The 15,375-nt window shown below is 38.1% G+C and overlaps 1 protein-coding gene across 1 annotated transcript in view; it reads right to left on the bottom strand.

Annotated features, from left to right (window-relative positions):
- Positions 1 to 12,292, bottom strand: part of LOC106087349 (multiple inositol polyphosphate phosphatase 1) — a 107,694-nt gene extending 95,402 nt beyond the window's left edge. Inside the window, exon 1 of the mRNA XM_013252365.2 lies at positions 12,035 to 12,292. The gene's annotated coding sequence lies outside the window, so the exon portion shown is untranslated. The remainder of the gene's footprint in view (positions 1 to 12,034) is intronic.
- Between the last annotated feature and the right edge of the window lie 3,083 nt (positions 12,293 to 15,375).

Raw genomic sequence — 15,375 nt, 5'->3', positions numbered from 1 at the left:
AATTGGATAACAAATACGCTTTCTACTCTCAAATACCTTTCATTTGAATCCCATATTGTCATGATTGGTCTACATATATATTTGATGGGTTTTAGGTAGGGCGCCTCCCCTAGGCAACCCACTCAAAATTTGGATATAAATTTTTTTTTTTGTTTTAGGGTTATATAAGAAAACAAAAAATTTCGATTAAGTCACACCACCCATCCCGGAGATCTGGCGTTTTTGAAAATGGGGGTAAGCAGGTATACATAAGATTGTTGTATAATAGGTTCTCTACGGGTGGGATTAACGATGTAGCTGAGCTTGTCCGTCGATCTAATTGTGCATCGAGATCGATAGCTGATCGGCCGCAGCATTCCAGGGCATATGGCATCCTGACTCGGCCATCCACCGATTCCATCTTCACGGTTCACCTGCACAGATGTGCAAAGAGGGATTTAGTTCCTTTGGTTATATCGATATGATTGATGCCCCTCCGGGACCAATCGCAACACTCCGCACCATACCCACGCCCCATCTCTCGAGCCCCAAGCCAAATGAAACCCTCTCCTTTTAGCTCGATCTTGGTTTGTTTCGTATGTGTCGATACTTGTCTTCCTTCCTCCAATCTGCCGGGACTACCAGAAGTGCCGTCTTGAATGTGAGCTGTCCCCATCTCGGACAATAAAAAGAAGATGCCTTACCATTGAACTTGAACTTGAATCGGACAGCACTCAATGATTTGAAAGAAGTATCCCCATTGGATAGTTTATGGGAGAATTTGCATTGCAATCTTAAAAATTAAGGCCATCATCTGATTTCACCTTTGAAAAGGATTTTTCAAATTTGGCCCACTTATACAAGTAATAACTGTGTTCTGTGTTCCGACTATATGAAAAATCCGCAATTACTTTTTGGGCAACCCAATACATAGATTTTTACTTATTTATTTTTATAGGAGGCTTTTTATACTATCCCCCTCCTTATTTTCCCATCAAACTCATGAGTATCTTAATTAGTCGATAACAAGTTTTTCCCATATCCCATTTTAATGGTTTACAAGGTTTAAATGAAAACCAAATCAAAATGTGATTGAAAGCATTCGCAACAACTATTCTCCTATTACCAAGTTCCAATTCTCTTGGTCACCTCAATTCAAGCGAAACTTTGATTTGTTGTTTTTGAATTTCTGTTTCCATTTGAATTGGTCTTTAAACAAGTAGACGCTAAATTGTCTATGCTGCACCTACATACTCGTACATACCTGAGTAGTAGGAACATGCTATCTGGGTCTCAAGACCAAATCATGTTTGTGAATTTCTTTTTATGGACAGACAACAGATTGTTGGTCGTTCGTTAACCTGACACCCTTTTCCTCTGCGATACAGTGGAAGATTTTCAAAGAAATTGAAAAGAAAAAAACGAAACGCGTCAGAGACTTATTTACAACCCTTATATACAGTCGAAACCTCTTAACTGATATACGCTTTAGTGAAAAATTCCGCCTATGTGTATCTTGATGAAAAAACCGTTCGGTTAGGTTGAATAGAGGGTGCAGATATTAATCCACCCCATGCCACTATGGACATACACCTAAGCCAGTAATCGGGTTGTTGCGCTCTCTAAATACTAAAAAGAAACCTCGAAAAGAAAATCTAAGTCAAGTATTCCATGTTACTCACAAAATTCTTAATTGTTTTCCATACCACGCCCCTTAGATGGTTCATATCTGGTATTGTGTACCCACATAAGTGCGGGTGTCTGTTAGCCGCGAAAGCCAGGCAATGACATAGGAAATGCCCCAACGTCTCATCATCTTCTCCACATGCCCTACACATGCTATCACTTGCCGCACCGATTTTGCATAAGTGAGCTCGTAGTCTTATATGTCCCGTTAGCATACCAAAAGCTATATTGACTTCCTTCTTACTTCCTTTTAGTAATAGCATCGTCTTTTCACAATCCGGATCTCCCCATAGTATTTTCGTCATCCTACTGACCGTTTCGCTGTTCCACAGTGTTAAACCACCTTAACTTGGACTTCGTCAACCAGAAAGGCTTTGGGTTAACCAAGTTTGTTGCAGTCCTCTGGCCTTCACTGCCAAATTGTCTGCTTTTTCATTCCCCCTTTCTCCTCTGCGGCCCGGCATCCAAACAATGCGTATCGTGCGATCCTCAGTGAAGGCGTTAATCTTTTTCTTACACTTTAAGACTATTTGTGACCTTATCGTCTTGCTTTTGTTATAGCCCTGAGGGCCAGTTTACAGTTCTTAAAGATGTTCACACTCGACGTCCTCGCGTTAACACTACACCACCTCACGCATTCCGTAATCGCCCGGATCACCGCCTACAAGACCGTATTATGGTCAGGCAGTCGAGCCCTCCGGCCCATCTCCTCCATCTGTGTAGCATGATCTCCCAGATGGTAATACCAGAGTTCGGTCAATCCAAAACTGTGTCTCGCACTCGACCTCAAGGATCACCTCAACCTCTTCTATTCCATCTAGGTTTCCTATAGTGGCCTCGATTATACAGCAACGCAAGGAAGAAGAAGAGCTAGACATTGATAAGTATACCGATCGACTCAGAATTACTTTCTGATACGATTTAGACATGTCCGTCCGTCCCTTCGTCTGTGAGTCCATGTATTCTTGCAATCAAAGTGCAGGTCGTATTGGTTGTCCAATCATCACGAAATTTTGCACATATCACAAAAAATCGGTAAAAAAATTGGTAAAAATCGGTTCAGATTTAGATATAGGTCTCATATCTATGTATCGCCCGATTTCCACTTAAATGGCTGTAGTAGCTACAATTTTCAACCGATCTGCACAACATAAGGTGCGGATTTTACTGATCTTAACATATGTGCAGGATTTTATCAGAATCGGTTCAGAATTAGATATAGCTCCCATATATATGTATGGCCCGATTTGCACTTAAATGGCCGTAGCAGCTACAATTTTCAACCAATCTGCACAAAATTTGGCACAAATTGTTTTGTTGCTGATCTTAACATATCTGCCAAATTTCATCAAAATCGGTTCAGATTTAAATATAGCTCCCATGTATATGAGTCGCCCGATTTCCACTTAAATGGCTGTAGTAGCTACAATTTTCAACCGATCTGCACAAAATTTGACACGGATTGTTTTGTTACTGATTTTAACATACTAGCAAGATTTCATCAAAATCGGTTCATATTTGGATATAGCTCCCATGTATATGTATCGTCCGATTTGCACTTAAATGGCTGTAGTAGCTACAATTTTCAACCGATCTGCACAGAATTTGACACGGATTGTTTTGTTACTGATCTTAACATATCTGCGAAATTTTTTATCATATTTCGTAATAAAATACCATATAAGTACAACATACCAACGTACGGCCCTTGAAGCCTTTGCACCTAATATGGCCGATGAGTTATTCTAAACAAATGACGAAACGCATGCCATAGTGGTTGGTGTGTGTGGTTATCTCTGGCTTTCCTATTCCATTGCAAAAAAAATCTCCGATCATTGAACTCGTCTCAAAAGAGAAAGAAACGAAAATTTTAAAATTACAATGATCTTCGCCTTAACAGGAAAACAAAACTTGAAAAAGCTTTTTAAATTTTTTTGAAAAATATTTTTGAAATTTAATTTTTATGAAAATATTTTATACATTTTTTTTTCATAGAAAATTAGTTCCAATTTTAATTTTTACAAATAATGTCGTACAAACATGATGTGATAGAAATTTTCTTCAAAATGCGGTATTGACTGTTGTACATATTTTCATAAAAAACAAATTTTAAAACTGGAAAAACTTAGTAGTAATTGAATTTTATTTAAAATTTCGTTAAAATTTGTTTACAGATTTATGTCAATATTTACCACTCAAACAAATAATATTTTGTCCATCGATCCGTTTCCCAACTAAAGGAAATCAGATATAAAATCAGATGGGTGAAATTCCGATCATTGAGCTCGTCTCGAAAGAGAAACAAACAAAAATTGTGAAAATTTAAGGATCTCGCCCTAACAGGCAAAAAACTTGAAAGATGAAAAATTCGGCAGAGCCCGGCCAGAATTCGAACCTGGGCACACGGAACAACAGCGAAAGCCATTGGCGTTCGAAGACATCAATACAACTTCCAACAGATGCACAAAATCATGTGTAGTACGGAAGAAGTGTAATTTGCCACCGATAGAATGTGTCATTACACAAAAAGACATGCATTGGGAAAAGTACAGCTAATTAGCAGGGTTGTCGAGCTTGGTTATGTGGTAATTATATCATAGATTCGTTTTCGCTTTTAATACGATTCAAATACAACATACCAACTCACAGCCCTTGAAGCCATCACACCTAATATGGTTGAAAAGTCTTCTTTAGTCAAAATTTGTGAGTATTTTAACATTACCAATGTTTTTTTTTTTTTTTTGGAAGTACTCCCCCCATTGTGCCTCAACAAATCAGCTGAAAGAAACTCTAAATTCAAAAACAAAATCAACGTTTGACTATGCCATACAAGAGTATAAATCGTAGGCTATCGATTTGAGTGTTTCATTCTGTTTGTTTATTTGATCATATTTCGACATTTCATAGTAATTAACACCTGTTGAGAACAATTACGGAGGTAGTTTTAATTTGCACTAACCTCACTTGCCCGACACCTATGAGAGTAAGAGAGCGAGAGTGAGAAATCAACAACAAGTCATTGTGCTTTCAATACACACATATAACACATGGCATTTATAACAGTTTCAATTTGTCTCAGAGAGCCCAAGTGCTATAAAGTGATTATTAGCCACCGTTTGAAACCGGTCTTGTATTGTTTGTATCTACCGAATTCAAACTGATTAAATATTTTATTTTTTCTTTTGTTTATAAACAAATAAAATAGTTTTTTCGTTTTCTTTTTCTCTTTTATTTCTTATTTCTGCTTTCTGCCTTCTTCGTTGTGCTGATGTCAGTTATTAGGTAAGATGATGTTCGTATAATCTTTTTTTTTTTGTTTTTGGTGTGTGGTGGTGTAATTATTGTAGAATTCCAATATTCATTGTCAAGATCACGTTGTTAAAAATATATGAATGTTGTTGTTGTCGCACACATTTGTATGTGCGTGTGGCTGTGTGCTAAAATTGTTAGGTTTTTTTGCTTCTTTTGCGCCAACCAAAAAAAAATTCCTTGCAATGAAATTAATTAACAGAAATCTGTGGTGTGCTGGTATGTTATGGTGGGTTTGGGGGGTTCAAAGTGCAAACTAATTTTGCACATGTGTAAACAAACATGCAATAACCGATTAAAATTAATTTAAAATGTATTATTTAATAAAATTATTTGCAAAAATTTGCTTAAGTATTAAAATTTGTTTATTTTTGTACCTATGTTTGATGGGATAGAAATGTTTTCATACTGAAGACTGATCGACAGACTGTTCAAAAAGAGATTGTGAGCAGTGTTGGCACTGAAGAAAACTTTTTTCTAACAAAAATTTTCATAAAACCTACCAAATCCCCAACTGGCCGACCAAAATTGTATATTTCTTATATTGAGGTCAGCATCTCTGAATCATGGAGGCCACCGTAGCGCAGAGATTTTCATGTCCGACTATAAAGCTGAACTCCTGGCGAGACCATCAGAAAAAAATTTCAGAGGTGGCTATCCCCTCTTAATAAGCGACGTACCATGTCAAGCATGGTCGTGTAAAAAATTCTCCCCAAAGAGTTGTCGCACTGCGGCACTCCATTCAGACTCGGCTATAAAAAGAGGTCGCTTATCATTGAATTTAAACTTGAATCGGAAAACACTCATTGATGTGTGAGGAGTTTGCCCTTCTTGGTTAATCGGCAAGTTTTTACTCTACTCCCAAATGCCTTTCTTTTGAGTCCTCTATTACCGTATTGATAAATATTTTCGTTTAGACACTTGGCCCTTAAAGTAAATATAAGCTTCGTGCTCTACTTTAAAATAGATTTTATATGAGCCCCATATTGGCATGATCGGTAAATAAGTTCTGTTCGAAGGTGGGGTCCACGCCTTTGTCCCGAAAATGAGTATCAATTTCGTATTCTACTCCCAAATAAATTTTTTATACCCTCCACCATAAGATGGGGGTATACTAACTTCGTCATTCTGTTTGTAACTACTCGAAATATTCGTCTGAGACCCCATAAAGTATATATATTCTTGATCGTCGTGACATTTTATGTCGATCTAGCCATGTCCGTCCGTCTGTCCGTCCGTCCGTCCGTCTGTCTGTCGAAAGCACGCTAACTTCCGAAGGAGTAAAGCTAGCCGCTTGAAATTTTGCACCAATACATCTTATTGGTGTAGGTCGGTTGGTATTGTAAATGGGCCATATCGGTCCATGTTTTGATATAGCTGCCATATAAACCGTTCTTGGGTCTTGACATCTTGAGCCTCTAGAGTGCGCAATTCTTATCCGATTGAAATCAAATTTTGCACGACGTGTTTTGTTATGATATCCAACAACTGTGCCAAGTATGGTTCACATCGGTCCATAACCTGATATAGCTGCCATATAAACCGATCTTGGGTCTTGACTTCTTGAGCCTCTAGAGTGCGCAATTCTTATCCGAATGGAATGGAATTTCGCACGACGTGTTTTGTTATGACACCCAACAACTGTGCCAAGCATGGTTGAAATCGGTCCATAACCTAATATAGCTGTCATATAAACAGATCTGGGGATTTGACTTCTTGAGCTTCTAGAGGGCGCAATTCCTATCCGATTTGGCTGAAATTTTGCATGAGGTATTTTATTTTTACTTTCAACAACTGTGTCAAATAAGGTTCAAATCGGTTCATAACCTGATATAGCTGCCATATAAACCGATCTGGGATCTTGACTTCTTGACCCCTAGAGGTCGCAATTATTATCCGATATGCCAGAAATTTTGTACGACGGATCCTCTCATGACCACCAACAAAGGTGTTTATTATAGTCTGAATCGGTCTATAGCCCGATACAGATCCCATATAAATCGTTTTCTCTATTTTACTTCGTGAGCCCCAATGGGCGCAATTCTTATACGAATTGGCTGACATTTTCCACAGGTCTCCAAAATATAATTTAATTGTGGCCCGAACCGGACCATATCTTGATATCGTTTTAATAGCAGAGCAACTCTTTTCTTATATCCTTTTTTGCCTTAGAAGAGATGCCGGGAAAAGAACTCGACAAATGCGATCCATGGTGGAGGGTATACAAGATTCGGCCCGGCCGAACTTAGCACGCTTTTACTTGTTATAGGTCACATATTACCATGGTTGGCAGATACCTCCTATTAGGGAGGTATTTTGGGGTGGGCGGCTCTTCAAACACATGGCAATTGGATGTCAAACTCTTTTTTTCTCTCTCAAGCACCTTTCGTTTAAGCTCGATTTTACCTCAGACATTTCGATTTAAAAAAGGATATCAAATTCCTGCTCCACTCCCAAATCCCTTTCATTATAAATATGAACGGTTTGAAGAGTGTTTTGGGCCTGGGGCCGCCACCGGCACTTTACCCTGAAAAATTGCATCATATTCGTTCTGTTTTTTTCAATCGCCCTACACGCAGGGAATGTCCCCTATATATGCAGTGCATTGCGTTGGAGAGGATAGTTATGGATAGGAGGGGAAAGAGGGAGAAGTGTTTATTAACACTTGCTTTGAATTTCCGGATGTCATAATTAGCGGGAAAAACATCTGCCGGAAGTCGATTCCACATACGAACCGTCCTTGCGAAAAAAGAATTCTCTCGGTAGTGCATGGTCCGATGAGCTGGCCATTCGATTACAAACCGGTGCGCGCTTATAGAAAATCTTGTATTTCTGAAAAACAACCTCAAGTCAGGAAGCAGAAGACTGATTTCCGAAGAACACCCACCGTGGAGGAATCTATAGAACAGCGCCAAACAAGCCACATTTCGACGATGTTCAGGGGAAACAATAGAGTTGGATACCCTACCATCTCCAATCAACACCAACGCCTGCCTCTGGACACGCTCAAACAGCCCCAAGGATGGTTTACTTTTCAGAATTTCCCGCAAAAATGTCAGCCTTTTCAGCCGGGTCAGTAAATATCTGGTCGTCTTTAATGAGAGTCGGGATTGCCGATGAGTTGCCCTTCACTCTTTTAACACACGGCCAAAAACTTGTACTTCCCCTTGGAGAAGCAAGAACTGTGGCAAGACGACGCTGTTCGTGCAGAAACTTTTAGCGCCTAAATAAATCTGGCACACGAAGTTCTTGTCTGTTTGCGCAGCAATTCATTACTGGCATTTTTGTTTGAACGTCATCATTTCTGAATGCCTCCTCATGCGATATGAAAAAATTATATGTGTGAAAATATTAAGAAAATCGATTCAGCCGTTTTTGATTCTAAGGAACAAAGTCCCATATAGTCATGATTGATTCATATGACCATTTGAAGAGTTTTTAGGGTATGGGGTGATCCTCTTTATTCGATCTGATTTTGTATGCCAGATTCGTGACTCCAGAATAACTTTCATTTGAGCCCCAGATTGACATGAACGTCCAATATGTCTGTTTGGAGGAGTTTTGGGGTTCTGGCGGCCCAATTGGGAACTTAGACTCAAGTGTTAATACCATATTCGTATTCTACTCCCCAATACCTTTAATTTGATACCCATATTGTCCCAATCGGTCCACTTTTGATTTTGGGTGGTGTTTTTGACATAAGGGGGAGGGTCCGCCCCCCCCCCCCCCCCCCCCCCTCCGATATTAAAACATTATATAGCCTATGTTTCCTTCCAGACCAACTCACACAATCTGTGAAAATTTCAAGGTAATCACTTCAGCCGTTTTTGAGTCTATACGGAATAAAGAAACAAACCGACAAACTAACACAAATTGATTTTTCTATATAAAAAGAAGAAGAAGAGGAAGATATGCTTTTCGAAAAACTATTCATAAGCAAATTTATTTAAAGTTTTAGCCATTTATATTCATGCTTTTCTAGACGCAGCTTTCAAATAATTTGTCCACCATGGGAAATATATGTGACTCAACATTGTAAACGCACAGTGTTTTGACGCTCTGTGAGCTATAAATCATCAAAGCCAAAGCATTATGGCGGATTTAATATTTCTTGAAATTGGGACCATACGCATAGAATTAGGAAAAATTAAAATCAAATGAAAAGTAAACCATATGTTTTGTATTTTATTGCGTTAATTTGTGTGCCTTGTTAGATGGAGGGACATAAAAGCAGGTGGCCCAGAATCCTATAGAAACTTTAAATTAGAACAATAAACCTTGAATTTAGCAAATATTTAGGATGGAATTGAATATGTTTTTTCAGACATATGCTTTACATATTTTTACTTAACATGGATATTAACCCATTTCAGACCACTACGCCTTCTTGTGGTATAATCACTTTAAGACTTTACATGTGAGAAGCTTTCGGTTTCCTAACAAATAAAAGGTACACTCCCAAATACCTTTACTTGAGCCCCATATTACGATGGTCTATAAATAATTGCTGTTTGTGGGGTGTTTTTGGGAAGGCATAGACCCCCAGAACATTTGTCCCGAAAATGGGTATCAATTTTGTGCTCTACTCCCCAATACTTTTCATTGGAGCCGCACATTGACCTGGTCGGTAAATATGACCGATTTAGGTGTGTTTTGGGGAATGGGGTTGTCCCCCAAACACTCTACTCTCAATATCATTATTTTGAACCCCATTTTGCCCATTGACTCAAAGTTGCATATTAAATTCGTTTTCTAATCTCCAATTATCATTGCAAAAGTCAGCAATGATAATTGGATAATCTTTAAGACCCAAAGTGTCTTGGTGAGCAAATACGTCCTACTTGGGGGTTGTTATGGGGGCGTCTTCTACACAGTTGGTCCCGAATGTTGATATCAGATTTGTGGTCTACTCCAAAATACCTTTCACTTGCGCCCCATACGGCAAACATGTCCGGTTTGGGGAGTATTCTGCGGATGGCCATTCAATGACTTTCTCTGAAAATATATATCAGCTTTGTATTCTACTCTAAAGTACCTCTTATTGGAACCGCATATCGCAATGGTCAGCAAATATTTCCTATTTGGGTGGTGTTATGGGGTGGGTTGGGCCCATAGAGACCATTTTTCCCGAATATTGATATCAGATTCGTTGGGTACTTCCAAAGACCTTTCATTTGAGCCCCAAATTGCTATGCTTTTGAATTTGTGCTCTTTGGGGGGTGTTGTTGGGGTGGGGCGACCCCCAAAACACTTGGTTACACATTTGGATATCATATTCGTATTTTACGCTCAAATTACTTTTATTTAAGCCCCATATTGCCATGGTCAGTAAATAAGTCATGTTTGGGGAAGGATTGGACGCCCAGAAACTTGGTCCCACATTTGGATATCAAATTCGTGTTCTACTCGTAAATATTGGGTTGCCCAAAAAGTAATTGCGGATTTTTTAAAAGAAAGTAAATGCATTTTTAATAAAACTTAGAATGAACTTTAATCAAATATACTCTTTTAACACTTTTTTTCTAAAGCAAGCTAAAAGTAACAGCTGATAACTGACAGAAGAAAGAATGCAATTACAGAGTCACAAGCTGTGAAAAAATTTGTCTACGCCGACTATATGAAAAATCCGCAAATACTTTTTGGGCAACCCAATACCTTTCATTTGATTCCCATATTGCCATGGTCGGTAAATATGCCCGATTTAGGGATGTTTTGGGGGTTGGGGTGGTCCCCCAATCTCTTGGTCCGACAATTGAATATCAAATACATTTTCTAATGTTAAATACCTTTCATTTGAGTCCCATATTGTCGTGATTGGTCTATATATATCTTTGGTAAATTTTGGGGGTGGGGCTGACCCCCTAGGTATCCCATCCGAAATGTGGATACTAAATTTTGGATTTTTAGGTTACTATAAGAAAGCACACGAGGGTAGCATGTCCGCCTATGACTCTGAACGCCTGGGTTCGAATACTGAAGGGAACATCAGAAAATTTTTCAGCAGTGGTTATCCCCTCCTAATGCTGGCGACATTTGTGAGGCACTATGCCATGTAAAACTTCTCTCCAAAGAGATGTCGCACTGCGGCACGCCTTTCGGACTCGACTATAAAAAGGAGGTCCCTTATCATTGAGCTTAAAATTGAATCGGACTTGTCCCTTTATGGAATGTTCATGGGCAAATTTGCATAAGAAAGCGCACAAAATTTGGCTTAAATCGCACCACCCATTTCCAAGATCTGGCGTTTCTGAAAATTAGGGTAAGGGGGAGGGTCCGTCCCCCCTTCATATATCAAAAAAAAATGTAGTATCCTATTTTCACCACGGGATCATTGTGCACCATCTGTGAAAATTTCAAGAAAATCGGTTCAGCCGTTTTTGAGTCTATAAGGAACACACAAACAAACACAAATTGATTTTTATATATAAGAAGATGAAGATAATACCCAAAACACGAAATAAGCCTCATTCAGATCTACAAATCATTTGAAAAATCCAAGGTGGTGAATATGCATGGTTCGGATGCGGCTGTATTTATTACTTGATTTCCATTAAATTTTCACATAGACTTTCTTAAGGTCATAGAGTTCAACTTCAACAATATAAGCTAAAAAAATATCGCTTAACCCTAAGACGAGTCTTTCTTTCTTTGATTTAAAAAAACGAAGAAACACTGTCCCCATTTTCAAAGTTTGCCTATTACGAAAACAAATTGTTGATAATTTAAAAAACAAATCGTGAATATCGTAGTTTTTTATGAGGATTTTGTGACATTTATGTTAATATGGCTAACAAAACTTTGAAGATCTAAATCTACTTAACACTTGCTATAAATCTAATCCATCCATCCATCCAACCATTCATTTATTTAACAGAGCCAGATGATTGTTTTTGTAAAATAGTGGCAGCAGTTATGCTATATTTTTGTTGCTGCTATATGCCATCTTCTTGAAGGAGAACGATATTTAAAAAAAAATTCATTAAAATAAATATTTATATATGTAAATATTTATTTAAATTTGTTTGGTTTTTTCTAGACATCCACCATTAATAGCACCTACTTTTTATGATTCGATGAGATTTATTTCTCTTGTTTTTATTTTTTTTGATTTGCGATGCAAATTATAATCCACCAAGAAACGCCACTATTTTTGTGTGTTTTGACACTTTTGTTTTCTTGCTTTAAAAAATAATTTTGCCCGCGCGTAAAATTTCAACCGTCGCTATTGTATCGAGACACCCAGCGAACTGTTTCCGTTTACGTTTAAATGCAAACTGTTTTCTTGGGACTAGTTTGCCCGCAACTAAAGTGGTCGTCTATATAGAGAGCCATGAACAATGGCCAAATGAATATCTTGACACTATCTGTGAATCTATGAGATAGTCAGTCTAGCATTTGCATATGTGTGTGTGAGTTGCTATTGGGAGAGCCAGAAGAGAGAGAGAGAGAGAGAGTGAACGGCTGACGATTACAACTCTTTAATCTTTTGTTTTGGGTTTGTTTAATTTCGTGCCTTTTTTGAGTGACGCTAACATTTGAAATGTAACGAAAAACAACTACCTGTGTGACAAGGGTTGCCAAATTGAAGAAACAAAAGGGTTTTACCATGCAAACTTTTTAAATAAATGCAATACTAAGACATACATTTAATTAACGTAAGACCCTTAATCAGTAGATCCTACAATAGTTCGATATGGGCCATTTTCGGTATACATGCCAACCCTTCAAGACCCTGCATAGGCATAGTGGTCTATATCGTAGCTACACCTAAATATGAGCTGATCTGGACCACATCTTATATATAAAATTCAATTTGTGTTTGTTCCGTATAGACTTAAAAACGGCTGAACCGATTACCTTGAAATTTTCCCAGATTGTGTAGGTTGGTCTGGAAGGAAACATAGGCTATATAATTTTTTGATATCGAGAGGCGGGCGGACCCTCCCCCTTACCCTAAAAGTACAACCCAAAAATAAAAGTGAACCGATCGGGACAATATGTGATTCAAATGAAAGGTATTCAAGAGTAGAGTACGAATTCCATAATAAAAATTGGGTCCAAGTACGTGGGTGGCCGCCTCAGCCCCAAAACCCATTAAAATAGGTTTATTTGACGAGCATGACTATATGGGACTCAAATGAAAGGTATTCGGGAGTAGATAACGTATATGATCAGGAGGTAGGAATAGGCTTAACAATTTATTGATAACGGAAGAGGGCGGACCCTACACCGTTACCCCAAAAAAACCACCCAAAATCAAAAGTGGACCGATAGATAACGAATCTGGCACACAAATTCATGTCGAAGTATAGGGGATCACCCCAACCTCACAAAAAACGCCCAAAATGGGCACATTAGCCAATCACGGATATATGGGACTCGGTTTGTTTGTTCCGTATAGACTGAAAAACGGCAGAATTGATTTTCTCGAAATGTTCGCATAATGTGTAGGTTGGTCTGGAAATAAACATAGGCTATATAATTTTTCGGTTACGGAAGGGGAACGAACCCTCCCCATTATACCAAAAACACAACCCAAAATCAAAAGTGAACAATATAGGTATCAAATGAAAGGTATTGGAAAGTAGAATACGAGTATGGTATTGAAATTTGAGTCTAGGTACCCATCGGGCCGCCCCAACACCAAAACTCCCCCAAACAGACATATTGAAAGTTAATTTCAATATGGGGCTCAAATGAAAGGTATTCGGGAGTGGATTTCGAATCTGGCATACAAAATCTGTTTGAAGTATAGGGGGTCATGCCACCCCTCAAAAACGCCATTAGACCAATTATGTCTATATAATACTTGGCTGAATCGATTTTTTTAAAATTTTCATAGATTGTGTACGTTTTTCTGGAAGGAAACATAGGCTATATAATTTTTACATATCGGTAAATACCCAAAAACGCTACCCATATCCGAAAGTGGTGCGATGGGTGCAAAAAGGATATCAAATGAAAGGTATTGGAGACCAGAAAACGAATATGGTATTAAAATCTGGGTCCAAGTAACCAGCGCCCTCCAACCCCAAAACTGATATATTCAAAGATCATGTCAATATGGGACTTAAATGAAAAGTATTAGGAAGTAGATTAGAAATATGGCATAAAACATTAGGTTCATGTAATAGGAGGTCGCCCACTCCCAAATACCCCCAAATGGACATATTAGCGGACAATGTCTATATGGGACTCAAATAAAAGTTATTAGGGAGAAGATTACGAATATGACATTAAAATTTGCGTTCAACTCTAGGTGGCGCTTTTCCCCCTAAAGAAACGTCAAATGGGTTATTTGACCCAATATTCAGGATTCGAAAGCGTTCAGGATTCGAACGCTTTAGAGAGTTAAAGAAGGCGAAGCGGAGCGGGCCCTGTTCGGCTAGTTCGTTATAAATGTCGACCGATCAAATATAAATCATAGTTGGATCGTGATTTTCGGGTTGGCAGCTGGAAAGTTCAAACTCTCTACAGAGGATGTGCAGTATACGCACTGGCGAATGTACTACACAAAAAAAAAAATATCATTAAAATTTTGTCAATTAAAAATTTAATTGAAAATAAAAAGGGCCTTAGCATGCAAACCTTTTGAGAAAATACAATACTAAGGCATACATTTAATGAACGTAAGACCATTAATCAGGAGATGGTATATATAGTCTGTTCTGGGTCATTTTCGTTTTAAATGTCAATCCTTCAAGACCCTTAATCGGAATATTGGTCTATATCGTACCTACATATATCTAAATATGGGCCGATCTGGACCACATTCGGTATGAATGTCGAGCTATCTAATATAAATCATAGTTGGATCGTGATTTGCGTTTTGACAGCGGGAAAGTTCAAACTCTTTACAGAGGATGTGCAGTATACACACTGACGAATGTACTACACAGAAAAAAATATCATTGAAATTTTATCAATCAAAAATTTAATTGAAAATAAAAATGTTTTCATTCAAAAATATAATTGATTCAATCATTTTTTCATTGAACCGGCGAATTTTTGCATTACGATCGTGATTGAAATTTAGGAAATGTTCAGTTAAAAATTTAATTGGTTCAACCATTTTTTAATTGAAACTGAACTTTGAATTCAATTACGAAACTGAAACTAATTTTTTTTGCTGTGTATTACCACATTTGAGACCTTTTGGACCGAAAAAACATATCGATTTCACCTTATAGAAACTGACCAATGATGTATTTGGTTTCGATAAGCAGAACCAGCGACCAATGTTTCCTCCACCCTTCACCGAGCAGATATTATTCCCCTTGCCTCTTCCAATGCAAAATAGTTATACGAACAAATAGATTAAACTTTCCATTAGATCAATCCATTGTACCTAATCGGTTACCATCAAATTGACGTTTTTAGGTGCTAGCTTTGGTTGGAGTG

This window comes from Stomoxys calcitrans, chromosome 1 (genome assembly GCF_963082655.1).
Source record: "Stomoxys calcitrans chromosome 1, idStoCalc2.1, whole genome shotgun sequence".
Classification (NCBI taxonomy): domain Eukaryota; kingdom Metazoa; phylum Arthropoda; class Insecta; order Diptera; family Muscidae; genus Stomoxys; species Stomoxys calcitrans.
This window is presented reverse-complemented; position numbering and strand designations above follow the sequence as displayed.